The following is a 22,484-nucleotide window of genomic DNA, read 5'->3' as shown; positions in this document are numbered from 1 at the left end:
TCTTCTAAGTTTTCTAGTTTTTGTGCAGAGAGGTACTCATAATGTCTCTCTCTCTTTTTTTTTTTTTGTATTTCTGTGGTATCTGTGGTGATGTCTCCTTTGTGATTTCTGATTATGTTTATTTGGATCTCTCTCTCTTTTTTTTTTTTTTTAGTCTAGCTAGTGGTCCATCTATCTTATTAATTCCTTCAAAGAACAAACCTCTGATTTCATTGATCTTTTGTATTTTTTTCACATCTGAATTTCATTCAGTTCAGCTCTGATTTGGGTTATGTTTTCTGCTAGCTTTGAGGTTGGTTTGCTATTTTTTGTTTCTAGCTACTCAAGATTTGATGTTAGGTTGTTAATTTGAGATCTTCCTTCTTTTTATTTTCTGAGACAGACTCTCACTCTGTCACCCAGGCTGGAGTGCAATGGCATAATCTCAGCTTACTACAACCTCTGTCTCTCAGGTTCAAGTGATTCTTGTGACTTAGCCTTCCAAGGAGCTGGGTTTACAGGCACATGCCACCATGCCGAGGTAATTTTTGTATTTGTAGTTGAGATGAAGTTTCACAATGTTGCTGAGGCTGGTCTTGAACTCCTGACCTCAGGTGATCTACCTGCCTCGGCCTCCCAAAGTGCTAGAATTTGATATGGGTGTTTAGCCTATGAAATTTTCTCTTAACACTGCGTTAGCCATGTCCCAAACATTCTGTATGTTTTATTTTTATTTTTATTAGTTTCAAAGAATTTCCTGATATTCTAGCTTAATTTCATTGTTTACCCAGAAATCATTGAGGAGCAGGTTGTTTAATTTTTATGTAATTGTATGGTTTTGAACAATCTTCTTACTATTTCTGTTTTTATTGTGTTGTGGTCTAAGCATGGGGTTAGCGTGATTTCATTCCTTTTTCTAATGTACTAAGAATTGTTTTATGGCTGATTGGTTGATTTTAAAGTACGTGCCATGTGAAGATTAGAAAAATGTGTATTCTGTTGCTGTTGGATGGAAAGTTCTGTAGATATATATTAGGTCTATTTGGTTAAATATTGAGTTCTGGTCCCTGTTAGTTTTCTTCCTCAATAATCTGTCTACAAGTGTCAGTGTGGTGTTAAAATCCCCCACTATTATTACATGCGTATCTAAGTCTCTTTTCAGATGTCTAAGAACTTGTTTTATGAACCTGATTGATCCTGTGTTGAGTGTGTATATTTTTAGAATAGTTAAGTCTTCTTGTTGAATTAAACCCTTTACCACTATATAATGACCATTTTTGTCCTTTTTTATCATTGTTGGTTTAAATTCTGTTTTGTCTGAAATTAGAATAGCAATCCCTGCACTATTTTTGTTTTCCATTTGATAGGTAGATTTTCTCCATCACTTTACTTTGAGCCTGTGGGTGTCACTGCATGTGAGATGGATCTCTTGAAGACAGCATACCACTGGGTCTTGCTTCTTTATACAGCTTGCCACTCTATGCCTTTTTACTGAGGCATTTCACCCATTTACATTAAATGTTAATATTGTTATATGCAGATTTGATCGTGTCATGTTGTTAGCTCATTATTATGCAGATTTGATTGTGTAGTTGCTTTATGGTGTCGATTGCCTATGTACTGAATTCTGTTTTTGTGGTGGCTAGTAATGGCCTTTTGTTTCCGTATTTAGCACTCCCTTAAGGACATTTCCTAAGGCAAGTCTGGTGGTAACAAATTTTCTTAGCATTTGCTTGTCTGAAAAAAAAATTCTTTCCTTATAAAGCTTAGTTTGGCTGGATACGAAATTCTTGTTTAGAATTTCTTTTCTCTAAGAATGTTGTATATAGGCCTTCAAATCTTTTCTGGCTTGTAGGGTTTCTACTGAAACATCAGCTGTTACCCTGATGAAGTTCTCTTTTTAGATGATCTGACCCTTCTTTCTAGCTGCCTTTAAGATTTTTTTATTTCATGCCAACCTTGGAGAATCTGATGACTGTGTATCTTGGGGATGGTTATCTTGTATAGTATCTTGTAGGAGCTCTCTACATTTCCTGGATTTTGAAAGTCAACCTCTCTATCAAGGTTGGAGACATTTTCATGGATGATATCCTCAACTATGTTTTCCAAGTTGGTTGTTTTCTCTCCCTTTCTTTTAGGGATGCCAATGAGTCTTAGATTCAGTCTCTTTACATGGTCTCATATTTCTTTGAGAATTTGTTCATTGTAAAAAATTATTTTCATCTAACTTTATTTAGTTTGGAGAACCAGTCTTTGAGCTCTGAGATTCTTTCCTCAGCTTGGTCAGTTCTGCTGTTAATACTTGCAAGTATATTATGAAATACTTATAGTGTGTTTTTCAGCTTTATTAGATCAGTTTGGTTCTTCCTTAGAATGGCCATTTCATTCTTTAGCTCCTTTATCATTGTATTGTACTCCTTAGATTACTTGGATTGGGTTTTGACCTGTTTCTGAATCTCAATCATATTTATCCCTATCCATATTCTAAATTCTATGTCTGTCATTCCAACCATTTCAGCCTGGTTAAGAACCATTGCTGGGGAACTAGTGTAGTTATGTGGAAGAATGAAAACATTGTGGATTTTTGAATTGCCAGAGTTCTTGTGCTGGTTCTTTCTTATCTCTGTGAGCTGATGGTCCTTTAACTGTGGTTTAATTTGAGCATAGTCAGTTGAACTTCATTTCTGGATCTTTTCAGAGAGCAGAGGCTTTGCGCTAGGCCTTTATTTGGAGCTGAATTCTTGTCCTTGGTTTCATGGAATGGGTATATTAGCAAAGGTTTTTGGTTTCCTGGGGTGGGTATATTAGCAAAGGTTTTTGGTATTGAAGTTTGGGCTGCAATCTACTGGATGACATTTAGGTGTAAGGGCCAGTAGGTGGGCTCCTGCTCAGCCATGTGGCTTCTCTATATTTTCTCATGTTTGTAGCCATGCTTTCTCTCCCAGTGCCCTGAGGGCATGGGATTGTCTTCCACTTGAATTCTGGCTCCGGATCTTGGCTTGACATTCCCGGCCTGCATACTGCAGTGGTGAGGTGAGCTGAGGCTTTATCTTTCCTCCTCAGCTTGGAGGCAGGAGGGGCAGTGACCTTGGCAGTGGCAATAGCAGAGGACCCTTTGTGTCTCCTGTGGCTCCTCCCCAGAGAAAAGCATAGCTGATAACAATTGGAGCAATCAGCCGAGTGTGGGATCACTGCATTGTGGGTGCAAGCTGGAGGGTCCTGCCTAGTGACACCTACTCTGAATTTCCACACTTACTTCATTTTGGACCAGCAAGAAAGATGGAAAGATAGTATTACACAGACCACACTTTGAGTAGTACTGGCATATATTCTTTGACATATTTCCCATTGTCCAAAACACAATAACATCATCTTAAACTAACTGCAAGAGAGGCTGGTTGTCTGAGTTCATTTGTGTTGTTATAAAGAAATATCTCAGACTAGGTAATTTATAAAGAAATTATGTTCATTTGGCTTAAGGTTCTGCAGGCTGTACAAGCATGATGCCATCAACTCCTTCTGGTGAAGGCTTCAGGCTGCTTGTACTCATGATGGTAGGGAAAGGGGAGGCAGCATGTTCACAGATCACATGAAGAGAGAGACAAAAAGAGTTGAGGGGGGCAGGTTCTAGGTTCTTTGAAACAACCTGCTCTCACAGGAACTAATAAAGGGATCACTCACTCATTATAGCAAGAAAGCCACCACGCCATTTATGATGGATCAGCCCCCATGAAACAAACACCCCTCATTAGGCCCCACCTCTAACACTGGGGATCAAATTTTAATATGAAATTTGGAGAGGTGAAATATCCAAACCATGGACTGGGAAATGCTTATTCTTGTGCCCACGAAAAAGAAATAGATTACTATGCATGTAGTCCATCTCTACTATATACTGCAATAAACTTAAATTTATTACACACGTTACAGTCTTTTTTAACAAACTCTTACCTGAATAATACAATCTAAATATCTTTGCATGACTAATTTAGACATGATTTGACATGTTTCTATAACTCTTTTTAATTTTTCTAAGTACTTAGTATCCTATACTACAAATACTTTTTATATATCTCATTTTTCCACTAAATTACCAACAGCCAGGGCCCTTCCAACTAATAGTGCAGTGTTGTTTGGCACATAGAAAACTTTCAGTAGATGTGTGTAACCTGAATTATTTATCATTGAGCATGATATTATTGACAGTGTTATTTGATATTTTAGACAGTTCCTTCTGCCATCAGGTTGAAGGAAGAATTGATAAGAAAGTTGGCAAGACTAAAAGTAAATAATGTCACTTGGGAAATAAATTTTAGTAATACTAATTAAATATATTAGAGTCTTAATTAAAAGAGTGTGGGGATAAAAGTGTGGAGTTAGTTTCAACAAAGTTTCCAGAGTTTTATTAAATAAGGACTCTTTCACTGATTGGTAATGTAGAATGAAGAATGACTCTGAGATTTCTAGTTTTTAGGACTGACTTCATTTGATCTTATTGACATAGAGGAACATAGGAGGATGAATGGGTTTGAGTGGAAAAGTAGAATAATGTTCTCAGTTTGTGACATGCTGAGCTTGAAGCACCTGCAGAATAATGTACTGTAGCTTTCGTGATCTTCACATTGTGATGTCTGTGTGGTCCTTTGTAAACAAAAGAGAAGGACTATTATAATCATGAGTCATAATACATTCCCTCCACTTCTGTTTGAAAAGCCTCCTCAATTTTTAAAATACATAGTTATAAAAGAGAAATTCTAAACTCTATAGTTGAGCTGTAGAACATTGTCCCTTTGAAGGGTAGAGATAAGCAGACCAGGGGTTAGAAGAAGCATGATACGGATCATTCTGGCTGCCTTTCCACCCACACCTCCAGTCCTCTAAGACTAGATGAGGGACCTTTGCCTCCCAATCCCTTTGTTCTGATTTCTCATGACTCTCATGCCCACTTCTGACTAAGTCCACTTCCCATATTTCCTACATTCCCACAAATTCCCCTCCTGAATTGAAAGTTTCCACTCTCTCCTCTGAATTCTGAAAGCTCTTTGTTAACACCTTCATCATTGCATGCACATTATTTTTCTTGTATTCTTGTTATTTATGTGCTTATCAATCCCACTAGTGGGTTATCAAGGGTTTTTTGTGTTTATTTATTGTCATATTAAAGGACAAAACCACTGTTTCATTTAACTATGTATACCCAGAAATATCTATAAAAATGTGTAAAAAATGTTGCATATCAATGATTGTATTCTGAATTCACTTAAATTATTCAGGAATTTATTATGTTGATGCCCCAAAGGAGAAGATTTGAGGTGAGAATATAACAGCACCAATCAGAAAATAAATGATAGTCATTGGAAGAAAGGTAGCGAATTGCATTTTCTTACTATTGTATTTTCACTTGAGGGTACTTGTCATGGATTAAACAATCTCTCTTTGCCTCTTATACATTTCTTCTTGTGGCAGGAGAAGTATATTATCTAGTTGATAAGTTTTGAAAAAAAAAAAAGAGAGAAATGAGTCTGGTTCACTGTCAACTCTCCCATTTTGTTTTATTTTGATTTGTTTCCGGTCTCTTGCTTTCAGATCTGTTTGGCTGGAGAGAAAGTGAATTCTAGTTTACTCTTTTCTTTCATGAGGTAGTTTATCAAGTAAAGTTCTTCCTTTACCAGGGATGCCTGACGTATACCATGTTAAGCATGGGGAAAGTAAAGTGGTCTGATTCAGTGAGAGATCTGTGAGCCCATTTAGCCACTGGGCAAAAACTACATTCTCTGGTCAGCTTCATGAGAAATGGAGCTGGTATTTTAATAGCCATCTGCTATGTTTTATTTTTCATTGATTCCCAATTCAGAAGTGCAAGTATTGTGGGAAGAATTTTAAGATGACCTCTAAGAATTCCTATTTACTCCCCTGGTATTCATGCCTGGGACTTTGAATATGATGGGCTTTACCTTCCATGATTAGATTATGTTATAATATTCAGTTTACTTTAGATAGGAAGATTATCCATGTGGGCATGATTTAATCACACGAACCATTTGAAAGCATAAAGTATTTTTTTCTAACTGGTAGTAGAACAGGTAATCCGAGATTTAAAGCAGAAGGATTAAATGTTCCCTCACTGGCTTAAAGATGAAGGCGATCATGTGTCAAGCAATATAGATGGCATCTAGGAATTGATAGCAGCCATCAGTGGGCAACCAACAAGAAAACTGGGACCTCAGTTCCACAACCATAAGAAGCTGAGGTATGCCAAATAAATATTGGGCTCAGAAGATGATTTTCCCCAAAATCTTCCATGTAAGAACTCAGACAATCTCATACCTTGATTTCAACTTTGTGATACTTTAAGCAGAGAACTCGGTCATTCATGCTAGGCTTCTGATTTACTGAACTGTGAGCTAATAAATGAGTGTTACACATGTATAGTTTTTAAACATTTAAACAATTTACGAAAATAAGATTCTGGGACAATAGAGACCATAACTTAATTTTTGAATCTCTTTAAATTCCCCCATAAAGATGAAGAAGTAGGGCAGTAAAACCAAAACCTCATGAACACAATTTACGACAAACTAGGTAACAAGATAACTCCCTGTGAACCAGAAATATACGTTTTGCAAGAACAAAATCATAGCTTTCAGCATCTGGGAACAAGGAAGGAGAAAGATGGCAACTGGGCTTGCAATGGCCCTCTTCAACAGCTGCACATTGGATAGTGTGGCAGGTCAATCTGAAAACAGAAGCCAAAATGAGCAGGGGATTCTGCAGAATCCAGGATCCAGTTGTGTAGCAGTGAGGTGACCAGGATTACATATGGCCTGCCAGTGCTGGAGCATACTAGAGTGCTTTTACCCTTTTACTTTTTTTTTTTTTTTTTTAGTCCACTGCAGTACATATTGAAAAGCACTTTTGATCTAGAACTTAAAGTTCCCTAGATCTGAAAATTTTTCTTGATTTATTTCCTTAATAATTTCCCCTCCATTTTTTCTGTTTGTTCTTTCTCTATTGACTCTCTACTTTTTGTCTATCTTCTTAATTACTTGACACTTTGTCTTTTTATTATATTTTTAGCATTATCCTTTAAAATTACTATTGTTTAAATTTCTGTTTATATATTTTTTATTTCCAACAATATTTAACTTTTCATGAATGCTAAACCTCCTCATATGCATGCCATCTTTTCCTCTTACTCCCCCAGGTTATTATACATAGTTGTTTGCTGGTTGCTGTCGTCATTTTATATTGTATTTTTTTGATCTCTTAATATTTTCAATTTTCTCTGAGTTCCTTTTTTTTTTGTCTTTTACTTTAGAAATTTTGGGGATTTAGAAAGACAATATAGATCTTTTTTTCATTTTCTAGAAATTTAGAAATAATTGAGAAATAAGATACATGGGGCAGATAAATGAATATCAAAGTGATAGTTATAATGGTGATAAAACCAACCAGAAACTATTTTTATCTCCAGCCAAGAAGATTCACTAATATTGTCTGCTCCCTCTACAGTCCACAGTTTTGGGTCTACAAGTGGCTGTGCTTCCCCAGGATTGCTGTTTTGTCCAAGTACAGATTGATGGTGGAAAAGAGGAATTTATCAGTAACTGATGATTACTTATATATTACATACTCTCAAACTGTAAATGAGGATCAATGGATATGACTCTGCAATTACTCCGATTATCATGAAGTGTTAAAAAAAAAAAAGATATGAGGAGCTACATTTCTTGCGTTTTGGATACCTTACTACAGGAAAATATTAGGCCAGATGATAGGAAGTCCCTAGATAATTCCTTCCATATATATATATATATATATATATATATATATATATATATTTTTTTTTTTTTTTTTTTTTTTTTTTTTTGAGATGGTTTCTCACTCTGTCACCCAGGCTGGAGTGCAGTCAGTCAGTGGCGTGATCTCAGCTCACTGCAACCTCCACCTCCCAGGTTCAAGCGATTCGCCTGCCTCAGCCTCCCTAGTAGCTGGGATTACAGGTGCGCAATACCAAACCCGGCTAATTTTTGTATTTTAGTAGAGATGGGGTTTCACAATGTTGGCCAGGCTGGTCTGGAACTCCTGACCTCAAGTGATCCACTCGCCTCGGCCTCCCAAATTGTTGGGATTAGAGGCATGAGCCGCCACTCGGCCAAAAGTTTTTTCAAATACTTCATGATTTTGCTTTCCATTCTTATTTATGTGTAAATCACTAAGATGTTGATTGAACCTCACAGTATAAGGGTGAAGTTTGGATACTACAAACCACACCAGAGTGATATGGCAGGTCAAATTTAGGGGAAATTCTAAGTCTTGTATTACTATTTTAGCTCAACCTGCTACGACAAAAATAAACCCCTCACCACTTTCAAACAGTTTGGCTACTTAATGTCATTAATGCTTCATGACTTTTATAACGATTTGGCACCTTAACTATTAGTTTTTCTGGGGTTCTTTCATATAAATCAGCCTGCCTCTTGTTCACATTTGAGGTATCTCCCATCTGGGTGTCAGTTATTCCTATGTATCTGCTTTCCAATTTATAAAACCGTGTTGCTGCTTCTTTGTCATTATCTTTGTGGGTTGTTGAACATCCATTTACTGTCACTGTATTGGCATTTCAGGACAGAGGTAAGGTAAATGCATTTGTTCAACCTACCAAGTTTAACCACAAGTTTGACCTCAACATTTAGGGTGCAGAGACTCAAGATATTTGTCTCCAAGCATAGAGAAATGGCAGCCGTCTCTCAGAGCTAATTCCTGCACATAACACACTTACGTGAAGCATACTTGTTGTGTATGTCCATTGTTTGCCACTTACCAAAATGATTGTCCCTCTAGAAGTAGCCTAATAAATTTCAGAAAATACTGCCTTGAAGGAAAAAGTTTGGAACAGCACGTGGTTACCTTTGAGAATGTAATTGGTGGAAGGATATTAGTGGTGACAGGAAACTTTTGCTCTTTCTTGTGTATATGTTTATGTTTATTGCATATCTTTATGATTAAAACTGCATATATATGGTTAAAATAATTAAAAAGATAAATTTAACAATATTTTTCCCACTAAAAGGTAGGAGAAAGTAAAGTAGAAATGACAGAAAGAAACAAGGACTCCTCGTTAATACAGAGCTACACTCAAGTAACTGAACAGCCATTTCATCCATAGTGATGATGATGATGATGATGGCAATGATGACAATGATGACAGCAGCAATGAAGACGACTATTGCTTTCAGTTTTACTTTGGATTTGAATAGCATTTGGGTTTTGCTGCTGACTGCCCGAAAATCTCACCTTTCTCTCAGTTCTAACTAAGCTTTGCTCATGCTTCTTTGCTAAATACCAATGAAATTCAAAGATCTTTGCAACTTTAAGATGTAACAAAATTCAGTGCAAAGCCTGGCTTATATAACTTTGAATTCAGACCTTGACAACCAGACAGGATTTATCTCATGCATATGTATTAATTTTAAGTGCTTTTCTGTAACAGCCATTTGACATTTAATATACCATAATTGTATTATTAAATTTAAATGCATATTTGCAATTCTAAAAGCACTACTGAACTTTATGGGTGAAAAATACATTCTCCTTCACCTTGGTCCCTTACCAACTGCCAGTTCTTCTCTAGGTTGCATTCTGTCTGCTACCCTTACCCCGATGGCATTCCCTCTTCTTTCCTCAACCTCAAATTCTCAACTTAGCTTCTCTTTCAATTTTTTAATGTGTTCTCCTCTCCTCGCTCTGTGATTCATGGTCATTCACTCTCAACTTCATCTTTCTTCTTCTGGCATGGAAATGTCCTTTGCTTCTGTTTTCTCCAATAGTCTCTCATGCAGTCAAATCCCTCACTCCCCTGTGGAGCAGTTTCAGGATGCTGCAGTGACTTTGACTCATCATCCATGAGCTTTAACCATAGTCCAGGGGAGCATTTTCCAAACATTAAAATGACCTGTCATTGAAAACGGCTTTCTTAAGTGGTAATGAGCTCCCAATCGTAGTCCCTTCAGGAAGGGACTAAAAGGGATGCTGAGTCTGGGAAGTTGGTAAAACATGACCTGAGATATCTTTGAGCATCTTTCTTCTTCAGGACATAGCATCTCTCTTCTTAATCCCTTTGCTGTAACAGCTAATTTTAAAAGTGCTGCCAGAGCTCTAGCTCTTCACTAATAACTCTTTATTTATACCACTTATAATTTCCGGTGTGAAATAAGTCTTAGACATCATTAATTCAACACCAGCATTTTTAATAGAAAGAAAACAGAGGCCCAGAGAAGTTAAGTCTTGGCTCAATATCTGGTGGAACAGTGGTGCAGTTGACACCAGGAGCCTGGTCTATGATTCACACTCGAATTCCTTCCTGTCACTGCATCTCCTTTCCCATTTCCCTCATCTTTGGCCACACAAGTCTGGGATGAGCACCCTAATTATGACCTTTTATTTTATGGCTCTGTTGTTTCTATACACTAGCATCTGCTCTTTGCCCTGTCAGGTGCAATGTTCCCAACTTTCCCTTAGATACTTAGGTCTCAGTTATCCTTTAACATGAAACTCAAGAATTATCATTTCAGAAAACCTTCCTTGATCCTCCTCCAGGACTTCTCTCCCTCTGTTTGTCTTAGGTGTCATGCTCCTCCTATTAGCACCCTGAATTTAGTTCTCTTTGTGCTTAATCCCATATTGTGGAATGTCCTGTATATTAACTATCACTCCTACCAGAATATAAGCCACTGGAGATCAAGGCCTGTGTATCATTCAAATTTCGATTTCCACAACCTGGCACAGTGCCTGCCATAGACAAATTTCAAAATGTTTGTTGATTTGAGAAATTAATGTTACTTATCTCACCACTTCTCATAAACCCTTTTTAACACTGCTAAGCTTTATCAGTAAAAATATATTGTCACTCTTGGTTCCTTACGATCTGCCAGTTCTTCTCCAGGCTTTTGTCTGCCTGCCTGTCTTATCCTGATTGGAATCCCATTTTCTTTCCTCACCTTCAGCTCCTCAGCTTTCTTCATTTTCTCATTTTTTAGTGCTCTTTGTTCTTCTCCTTCTATAATTTATGTTCACTTACTCTCAGTTGCTACTTTCTTTTTTGAGAAAAAAGAAAATTTGCATTCTATGTAGAAATGTCCAGTGCTTCTGATGACTGCAATACATACTTTCCTATTAGTCCCGCCACAGACATATCTTCCACTCACCAGGTAGGACAGTTTCCTTCTCAAGAGGGACATTGTCCTGTTATTTGCTGATCCTCAGGGTGGGGAAGAGTTGATTTCAATCAGACCCCAGTTTCTCTGATTTTACTGTTATCTGTCACCTTCATAAAACTATTCTAGGAAGATTCTCAGAGGATCTAACGATATGACCTCGTCCTTATCTCTTTCATGTTCTGCCAAAATTCATGACCTGGAGACCTAATGAAGATGTGGTAAATAGGTACTACTGCTTTGTTCCTTCTTTCTAGAAATTTCCAATGTTTCTGTTCATTGCAAAATAGTTTTTTCCCAATCAACCCCTCACACAGACACATCTTACCCTGTGGGACAGTTTTATGATTTTACAGTGACCGTCTTCTGCTTCTTTGAGTTTTCAATATAGTATGCGGGATTATTTTTCAAAAGTCCTCTGTCATAGAAAAGATGTTATTTTTCCTCCTATTGGTGCCCCTCCTTAGAGGAAAATTATATTTTCCATGTGTCTTGCTTTGGCTAAAAATATGTGAGAAGAGTGATGTGTGTCTCTTCTGAGTAGGTATTTTCCTAGTTTGCCATGATCCCTTTTTCTTCTGACATAAGACTAGCAAGAGTCAAGACAGAGATTGGTCCATTAACATGCTCCTAGAAGTGAAGATGACATGGAACAAAACCCCAACTAACCCATTACAAGCATGCAGCGTGAGCAAAAAATAACCTGTGCTAATGTAAGCCACTGGTATTGTGGCTATAACCAAGCCTATCCTGACAAATACAGGTAGGAAGAATGCAAGAATGCACTTTTAGCTGATGTGACAAATGGAAACAATTGTGCAGTGCATTTCCATTCAATATGTGTATATTTTTCTGTAGTCAGGGAAAGGCCATGATAATTCACTACAGACAGTGTTTGATCAATTTTCTGCTGTAGCCATCTTTTCTGATGGTTCGGGCATTATCAGGGGAGGGCCTAGAGGCCTAGTGGGACTCTTGTCTGTGGTGTGCTACACTAAGTCTCAAGAAAGAAAGACTACTGTGGAATGATAGCTGAATTGAGGGAAGAAATTAAGAGTTTCAATATCAAACCAAACCAATAATGATTGAGCCTAAGGGACTGGATAGTAGTCTTAAAAATCTAATAAGCATAGTCTAATTTCTCCAGTTTAGTTTTCCTATAACACATGTTCAAATGTCAAATACATTCTGCTAGGATAAGTAAAAGAGGCTTGATATCATATGCCATATTTTTCCAGCAGGTCATCTGGATGGAAAAATGTACAAAATGTATCGAGCTTTAATGAAGCTTAGAAAAGTTCATGGATGACACACCAATAAACAGTGACTAGAGAAAGACAGACCAACTTTGAGCTTCAGAGATCCAGAACAGGAAAAAAAGGTCACCTTGCGCACCCCTTCTAAGATGGCACACCCTCCACTAGGTGGACATGAAATGGAAGCTAGGGTGGCATTTATACTCTTCTTAAAATAGCAAAGGAGTTTGTCATTCAACTGGTAGCAGATTTTCTTTTTGCCTTTACACTTGCTACGTGAAAGCTGCCTTTATATGAGTGTCACCAGCTTGTCATTTTATAAATCACTGCTGCCTTGCCAAATAGATATGTGCATCGGTAAGACTGTCCTTTTTTGCATAAGTCTCATAAATCAACATCACTGAACAATTCTCAGCATAGGTAGTCTTTTAAATTTAAAATTGGGATACATAAAAAAGACTGTGATGTGGAAAAAAATCTCTTAAGAAATTATGTGTGTTTGTTTGAGAGAGTGAAAGAAAAAGAGAGATTGAGCCAGAGAGAAAGTTTCCCTCATTCAGATGCTCTTGAGTTATGAGCCAGAAGGCGCAACAATGCTTGAAGGAGAAGAACAAAGGTGGAGTTTTTCTTTGTAGGGTGGTAAAAGTTTGCATTTTATGACCCCTGGAAGGGGTCCTCTTTGAAGTCACCTCAAGTATCACTGGACACACTAGCCTTCCCTAAAATACATGTTTACAAGAAAAAGAACGTGATGAATGTGATGTCCAAAGAAGGTGACAAATGGATTAATTTCAACTAAAAACAGTGATAACTTCAGCTTATTAAGTGCTTACTCTGGGTTGCATACTTCCTAAACACCTTTCTACAAGAGCACATTCAGTCCTCACCAGAAATATCCAAGATGGGCACTATTGTCATTGTCTTTTCATAGAAAAGGAAACTCAGGCATGGAGCTATTATTAAGTAACTTGGATAAGGTCACACAGTTGATAAGTGGCAGAGCCGGGTTTGGACACAGACATTCTGACTCCAGGGTTCATGCTTCTTCAGAAGAAAACTACAATCTACTTATAGATAGGCTCAAGTTGATAAATGAACTCCATGAGTAGGGCCCTGTTTTCCTTGATGATCAGTGTAGACATTCTTAGAATATGGTCTCAAATTTGTTAATGCCCTTGACCTTGCTTTAAAGTTCTTTCCAAAATAGATTCTACCTTGTGTGAAATCCTGAAGGTGATAGAACGGACCATGACTTTCAATAGTGATTCACGGAGCAACCCAAGTTTAGCATAATAACTGCTGGACAGATCTATGGCTAACTCAAGAATATCCCTGAAAGCCTGAAATCTGGGTAGTGCAAGGGTTCTAAGAACAGATTTGGTGACGAGCCTGTGACCAAAGTGTACTGTCAGCCAATTTGTACATGCATGATACGTGATAAAATTGCTTCTCCTCTCCTTAACTCATTTACTCGTCTCTAAAACAAGTAAAATGATACTGGTCTCTTAGAGATTGTTCGTGAGATTACATATTCTTGGCCCTTACTAAACATCAACAAATGATAGTCATTATTACATTTTGGCTTGAATGGCTGTTGCTGCATCTTTGCTGAGGGGTTCCACATTCCAGGATTAGGTTTTCAGAGCTTTGCTAAAAGCCTCGTACTGACTTGTAGTGACAAGATGGAGCATCACCCAATCCTACACTTCAGTTATGAGAAGGAAGAGGACTTACCTTGAAGAACCACTTCAAGAAAGAAGAAACACTCTGATTCTTTAGAATATGAACATTTTGAGTCAAACTAGAGATGCATATTTCAGAAAAAAAATTATTGAGGTCAGGGCAATGTTGTCCATACTAGAATATTTCATACTTCAGTGAAACAGAATGAAGGAGATATATATATATATATCCCCTTCTCCACCAATGTTAGTCTAATTAGCTGTGCCTATTACTGAATAAGGTCTTTTTTTTGGTAAGAAACCTCAAATTATTAAAACTAGATTATATATAAATAATTGACTAGAAACATAGATTATTTTACTCTCTAAAAATGCATAAACCAGAGTATATGGTAATTTCACATTCACTGAACCCCTTTCCCTCTTCTTCTTTTCCCTGGGGCCTCACAGGTAGGTATCCCTAGAGGTACGAGGTACCTCCCTATTCATCTTGTGATAATAATATACAACAAAGATTAGTTAAGAAGGTCCCTTTCTAGTATTAAAATGAATCTTTCAAGGAGGTCCATTTGAAATGGCTCAGATGTTATGTGCCATGTCATAGCTTTTCACTTAACAGGTCTGAAGGTAATCATGTCTGAGAAAAGATGAAAGGAATCCAACATGTGGGGCCTGAAAAATAATGACAAGTCTAGAGAACAGGCCAGATAAAAGGAGGGTAAAGGGCATTGTCAGCGTGCCACACAGCAGCTTTGGTTCAGTCGGCACACACTGGAAAAATGATGAAAAAACGCATAAAGAGCACACTGTGCCTTCATTCCCCACGTGTCTTGATAAACAGTGGGCAGAGAGATGAAGGCCCTGTTCCCTGGATAACTTGCTGTGCAGGAGGAGCACCTCTCCCTCCCTGGCTCACTTTCCTTTCTCTCTCCTCAGCTCTCCGCATTTGTTTTTCACATTCTCCAAAGTATTATACTTTCTTCCTTTTTCATACACCTTTGATATTTCTATTTCATCTCGGCCCTGATACATTCAGGTTTTTAGCTAAAAGTTTCTGTGTGCATGTGTGTGTTTTATTTCATCAAGCAGAATTTAGTCTATGGTTTGTGTATTTCAGAAGCTCTGTGTTTCAGCTTCTCTTCCCCTGGTACACTGAGCTCCCACCCCAGGCTCAGGCCGCCTGTGCGTGACAGGTATGAGGCCAGCATTCTGTGATTCACCTGGAAAACACAAGTCCCCACTTCTTCCTCATTTCTGTGCCTCTCTGGAGGGAACCCTGGCAGCCCTTGCCTCAGTTTCTGGGACAATCCAGGCAGCTCTCCATCACTGGAGAACACCAGATGGAATGGATGGAGGCAATTTTGCAGAAAGTGCTTTAAGAGCGGCTTCCTCAGTGGTCTTTCCAGCTGGAAGCAGAGCGTCCAGAAAGCACCGCAATCTCAGTGCTGTTTCATCGCCTCAAGAGCTACAGATGGCTTCCCCAAGCACCTGAAGTCGATGCTGCTTGCCTGGATGGAATAAGCTGCAAGCTGCAGAAACTCTTGTCTTTTCACAGTGGAACTCAGACTCCAGTTTCTTTCTGCCTTGAGAGTGAAAGAAAGGAGAAGACACAGAGTAGGAAAGAGCCAGAAGGTGGAGAAATTAATGTTTAATGCTTGATACTCCCTGGGCCTGGCCAGCTGCTCAAAAAAAGGTACATAAGGGGATATTTATAATATTGCTTCCTGTGGCCACACGTAAGCAAGACTTTGAAAATGGCCCAAGTCTCTTTCTCCGGAAAGATGTGGGTTTACTAGTTGAGTTTGAATTGACTGCATGATTCTTGCATGTTACTAAGTATAGCAGTTTTTCTTATTTTCCTTCTTTCTTTTTTTTTTTTCTTTTCTTACTTTTTGACTTGACAAACAGTGGGTCGAGAGTCAAGGCCCTGTTCTCCCTGGAGAACTTGCTGTGCGGGAGGAGCCCCTCTCCCTCCCTCCCGGGCTCACTTTCACTTCCCTTTCCTCAGCTTCTGTCCATTTGATCCTCACATTTCATTGTTTAGTTCTGCTAATATCAGCCAGTGGTCCACTTGGCTGGGATCAAGGTACTGTCATAAGAAGCCACTGGCATTAGATAGTTTCTGCCATGTTAATGATTCTTCCATTTGCTTTCTATTTTTGCTGACTGTTGGGAGCTGTGACTGCGGGTAACTGGCTGATCTGGCATGGAAAAGGTTTTACAAGAACAAGTTAACCCGTGACAGATGTCAGAAAGGCAGGCAGAACTGATCTTTGGTTTTGCTGAGCTACGTTTTGGAGGCCACCAGTGGTTACTTGGTGTTGGGTCCAGAACTGTGCCGCTGTCAGTTGAGACCTCACAGCTGCTGCCTGTTGTCATGACAATTATTTAGAGAAACTGTTTTTTTGATTGATATGATTCACATATTTTTCTTATTACTCCATCCAAAATCAAGTTTCAAGTCTTGTGATCTTTCTTTCCACATTGTGCCCTGCTTCCTAAGCCTGCTAAGAGCAGACAGGCACCAGGAAAGAATCTATCTAGCCAGATAGAAACCATTTCAGGCAAGGCTTGTCCTCTACCCTCATGAATTCTCAACCATTGGGGCTGAGGAGTGAAAGGAAAGAGTAGTGCTGATAACCATAAGCTCCCAACTCCCTAGAAGCTTGTGGGCTAGTGGTTACATTGGAGCAAGCTAGCTGGGATGCATATGCCCTTTTTTCTTCAAGATAGGGTACCATCAGAGGAGGCTGACTGCTGGTTCCTGCCACAACCCACACGGTGCCAGGGAATTCTGTTTATGATGCCACGTGTCACTCCAACTGGTGGCCAGTCTAAAGAAAAGTGCAGGGCAAGCCTGATAACAGGCGGAGGGCTCTCTGTCCTGACATAGCGACAGCCATTGTGCAATCACATATCTTTATATTAAAGGGCTTGGAAATTGTCAGAGTACTTTTGTATTTGGCAATTCATTTCAGTCCTGAATAAAACCTCAGATATGACAAAGGAAACCTATCCCAGAACCTATCGGTTTTCTGTCTAAAGCCTGGAAGTTGAGCTGCAGCCCCCGTACTTATCTAGCAACTCACAACCGGGGCTGAAATCTTTCTGTATTGTGTGAATTCATTCCCGGGGTTTTGGAATGTGCAAAGCAGAGCACTGTCTACTTTTGACTCCAGGAAATCAGTGACAGACATATGCATATATAACAAAATAAACTGTGATAAGGAGTGAGAAAACATGATTTGATTTCTGCCATGTACTTTTTTTGGTTAAACATTTTACCTTTTATTTTTTCTTTCTATTTTAACTTTAAGTTCAGGGTTAATGTGCAGTTTTGTTACATAGGTAAACTCGTATCACAGGGGTTTGTTATACAGATTATTTTGTGACCCAGCTGCTAAGCCTAGTACTCATTAGTTATTTTTCCTGATCTACTCCCTCCTCTCACTTTCTACCCTGAGGCAGGCCCCAGTGTCTGTTGTTTCCCTCCATGTGATCATGTGTTCTCACCTTTTGGCTCCCACTTACAGGTGAGAACATGCAGTATTTGGTTTTCTGTTCCTGTGTTAGTTTGCTAAGGGTAATGGCTTCCAGCTTCATCCACGTTCCCGAAAAGGACATACTCTCAGTTTTTTTTGGTATTATTATTATTGCCGCATAGTATTCCATGGTGTATGTGTACATTTCCTTTATCCACTCTACCATTGATGAGTATTTGGGTTGATTCCATGTCTTTGTGGTTGTGAATAGCGCTGCAATGAACATACACATGCATGTGTATTTATGATAGGATGACTTATATTGCTTTGGGTATATACCCAGAAATGGGATGTCTGGGATGAATCCCACACTGTGGACCACCACTCTGTTCTCTACAATAGTTGAACTAATTTACACTCCCTCCAACAGTGTTTAAGCATTCCTTTTTCTCTGCAATCTCACCAACATCTGTTATTTTTTGACGTTTTAATAATAGCTATTCTGACTGGTGTGAGATGGTATCTCATTGCGGTTTTGATTTGCATCCCTCTACTGATCAGTGATGTTGAGCTTTCTTTATATGCTTGTTTGCCGCAGGTATGTCTTCTTTTGCAAAGTGTCTGTTCGTGTCCTTTGTACACTTTTTAATTTTTTTTTGTAAATTTAAGTTCGTTATAGGTAGCTGGTTATAGATGCATAGTTTGCAAAAATCTCCCATTCTGTGGGTTGTCTGTTTACTCTGTTGATAGTTTCTTTTGCTGTGCAGAAGCTCTTTAGTTTCATTAGATCCCATTTGTCAAATTTTGTTTCTATCGTGATTGCTTTGGCGTTTTCACTGTGAAATCTTTGCTCATTGCTACATCCAGAATGGTATTGCCCAGGTTGTCCGAGCACTTTGGGAGGCTGAGGTCGGCAGATCGCTTGAGCCCAGCAGTTTGAGACCTGCTATGTACTTGATGGTGAATTCTGTGCTTAGATATTGTTTTATTTTAGGTTTACAATAGCAGTTTTATCTTTTCATTAATGTGACAAAACTGACACACAGAGACAAGTAATTTATTAAGGCCACAAAGTTAGCAAATGATAATTCCAGAACTTAAGTATGGGTCTAATGGTCTACAAATTATATATTTTCTTGATATATGCAGTTTTCCCCAAATAATATCTAAGACTTACACAATGCCTTTTCCCTTATAAAACGTGTTCATACCCTCAATAGCATTTGGCTCTTAGCACCTCTGTTTGACCTAGGCAACATTATAGATGAAAGACTTAATGGTCAAATCATTAACTGATTTTCCCAGATCACAGGGCCAGCAACTGGTAGAATTAGAACTCAACCCAGTTTTTCTTTTTCAAATTCCTTTTACTATGTTGCACTGCCTTCCTGGTAAATAATACCAACAACCATCCTTTCTGGAGCAATTAACCTGTCCTAGTCAGTATTTGAAGTCTTTTACTTGGCTTCTTCCACTTAACCTTCATCACAGAACTAAGTGAGGCAAACACCATTATTATTCTAATTTTGTAGACGAGAAATTTAGAGTCTTGTCCAAGGTTATACAGCTAGTAAGTGGTAAGACTGGGATTTCATCCCAGATACTCTTTGACTTCAGGATCCAAATCTTCAGCATAATACTACACTGTCTCTCAACTTGCCAACCCCTGCATGCCTCCTCCAATGTGCTATAAAATGTATTAGGGGTGCAGAGTTTTATGGGAGGATAGAAGAAGGAAATGTTGATTTCAGCTAAAGAGATCTCTAGAAGCTTTGTGAAAGAAGTGACATTTGAGCTAGGCCTTAACAGACTAAGTATCTAAGGAACGGATAGGCTTACTGGCTTGTTTAAAATTTCATAAGTTCTTTAAATACAGGTTTTCTTATGCTTAGATTCAGACACTTTTCAAGAATGTGTAGCATAGACCCATCTAATTGTTCCTTTTCTTTCCATGCACCTTATTTCCCTTTCCCTGAACTACAAACAAATGCACAAAATTTGGGAGGGCAAGAACCTCAAATTCTCCAAAGATTATATAAAAAACAATATCAGTATCATTCCATGGAGTCAAATGGAAGTGGCACAAATTGAAAGTATATGCACATGCCCAAACTAACTCAAATCCTCTTGGTAATAAATATAGCTTACATTTGCTATATGGGTATGTGAAATATAAAATAAGCCAGTGTATGAAAGTGAATGTGAAACATGCCCTAGCAAGGGTTTCATTCATGAACTGATATAAAGCAGAAATAAATCTTGACTGGATAGTCAAACTTTTAAAAGCTGTATTTCCATACAGTTTTCAAACACATGTAAAACTCTTTTTCATGTAAAATAAATATAAGTCCTGAGTAGTTTTAATTAGCGATCTTGGAGACATGCTGCACCTGTTCCAATTCATCTGCAGAGATGAAAATCCTTCACCCTTTCCATTTGCTGACAAGTTAATAGACATTTCCAACTCATGCCAGCACATAGAGTTTTGCAGCTTTCTTGTGACAGGTGAATAATAAAGCTGCACAAGAATGTGGCAACTGTACATGGAAAACCCTCAGCGAGTGTAAATTCCTGACCAGTGAAGATATGTCCTCCCATTGTTCTGCAGGCCTGTGCATGCGTAGCGGATGCATCATGGTTTTTTTTTTATTAACACATTTATTGAGGTATAATTTACATAGCATAAAATCCACCCATTTAATGTGCACCATTCAATAATTTTTAGTACATTTACAGAGTGGTGCAACCATCATTACAATCTAACTCAGAACATTTTTGTCATCCCCCAAAATAACCTTGGCCAATTTACAGTGACTCCCTATTTGCAGAACCCCTCAGCTCTGGGCAAGCACCAGAAGGCTTCATTTTTACTACATTTGAGTAGAGATGATATTGACTCTTCCATACACTCACTGCTTTGTGTACTGAGTCAATGAGGAATTAAATGGCACAGTTATGCGTTGGAGAACATAATATAGTATGGGTATTATATGGCTACTTCTGTGTGTATGTGTATGAGCATTTGTGTGCATGCATCGAGGCACATAGGTTGAAAGAAAATGCAAGAAATCATCCATGCAGAGAAGCAGAGGTTGGAAGTCAGCTTACCCTTTGATAGCAAAGCTGTAGGAAGGGATATTCAAGATGGGTACCACCAGATGCATTTCACTGAGAAAAGAACAAAAATACAATTACAGTGGATTCTCATTATTTGGGAATTCTCTATTTGCAATTTGCCTACTCAATTAACATTTATTTATAACTCCAGAATCAATACTTGCAGATTGCAGTCATTCACAGACATGCTCAAAGCAGTGAAAAATTTAATTTTCACTCACCCACTATGTTCCCAGCTGAGGTGAATCAAGACAACACTCTGCCTTCTTGTTTCAGCCTTGACGGAGAGATGACCTGGGGAGGGGGAAGGTTGGGGGCAGTGCAATGCAGTGCAAGAAGCTCCAGCTCAGAGCCAGTTAAAGGGGATTTGAATCCAATTCTGGCACCTGTTAGTGGTACAGCTTCAGGAAAGTCACTTCAACATCCTGAACTTTGTTTCTCTTTTGTAAGATACAGAAAATAGAATCTCCCAGGATGTATTACGTTTGGAGTTAAATCTGGGAGGATATTATATAAATATATTAAATCTATAAAACTATAAATGTATAATATAAAAATATTTTTAAAACTCCCAGAAGCACTGTTTCAGTATTCACTAGTTCATTTTTTCATGGGGCACTGCATAGAAAATAGCTACCATGAATGATGAGAATTAAGTGTCTATTCTTGAGATCGTTGACTGTGAGAGGAGGGGAGGGGAAGCTTTCCTCATAGAACAGCTGAAGTTTCCATTGATATTTTATCCTACAAAATGGCCACAACTCTCTTCAAATTTCTTTCTTTATTAATAATCCATTATTGTATGTAGAAGTCATTTCTAAAGTTCAAAAGTAAGACAGAGATAGAGAAGAAATCTTTGGAACCATACCAATTAAAGAACTTGTTTTGCTGCAAGTATTACAAATCTGAGTGATAGGGCTTGAACACAGGTATTTGTTATTCTCACATACTTAGAGGTTTGAGTTGTGAGGTTTTAGTATTTGCTTGGGTGCTGGGGGTAGAAACCAAGGCTCCTACTATTTTCTCCTCTGTCATCCTCAGTGGATGGTTTGCACCATCGTGTATTTGTCTCATATACAGGAGACAGCTGCACCAGTGCCTGACTGTGAGAAGGTAGGAAAGGGAGTAAGGGTAAGGCATTATATCTCTAAAGTCTATCCTGTCCTCTCAGAATCAAGGAAGAAACATTTTTCTCAGAAATGAGAAATTAGTCATTCCAGTGACTTCTCCATAGATCTCAGACAAAAATATACGATATGGCCATTGAAGACTGATTCAGATTAATTATAATCCATAGGCTGGGCTGGGCATGTTGCTATCCCAGAAAAAAAACAAGGTTTCATTAGCCATGAAGAAGAGGGAGTGGGCACTGGCTACTCAGGAGACTAAATGGGATTTAACACAATTTCTGGGCATAGACAGACTAGTACCCTATGGACTTTCTGATGTGGTTTCCTATTAGTAGCTCAGGTGCAGAGATATGCCCTAGCGTTAACCCCATACCAGAGAATAAAAAGCTAGTATTCCAGGATTGGGATCTTACTGATCCTTCATCCCACTAGAGCTCAGGGAGCTTTCTTTATGCAATTCTGTGAAAGATTTTGTTCTCTGGAAAAATGTAAGTCTATTGCATGGATACAAAGTTGAAGAATTATTTTTACAAGTTGAATATCTTGTTAAAAATAAGAAAAGAGACATTTTTAAATAAAAATGTCACTCAGTCAGAGGATGAGAAGTTGAAAATCTTTATTC

General features: G+C 38.3%; 1 long non-coding RNA gene across 2 annotated transcripts in view; it reads left to right on the top strand.

Annotated features, from left to right (window-relative positions):
• The first annotated feature begins 15,248 nt into the window (after nt 1-15,248).
• LOC117979096 (uncharacterized) overlaps nt 15,249-22,484 on the top strand; it is a 100,604-nt gene continuing 93,368 nt past the window's right edge. Inside the window, exon 1 of one of the 2 annotated variants that reach the window (XR_004669740.3) lies at nt 15,249-15,826. This is a non-coding gene — a long non-coding RNA (uncharacterized LOC117979096). The remainder of the gene's footprint in view (nt 15,827-22,484) is intronic. The other variant, XR_008624411.2, reaches the window with a different exon arrangement.

The sequence above is a fragment of the Pan paniscus genome, chromosome 12 (genome assembly GCF_029289425.2).
Source record: "Pan paniscus chromosome 12, NHGRI_mPanPan1-v2.0_pri, whole genome shotgun sequence".
Classification (NCBI taxonomy): Eukaryota; Metazoa; Chordata; class Mammalia; order Primates; family Hominidae; genus Pan; species Pan paniscus.
This window is presented reverse-complemented; position numbering and strand designations above follow the sequence as displayed.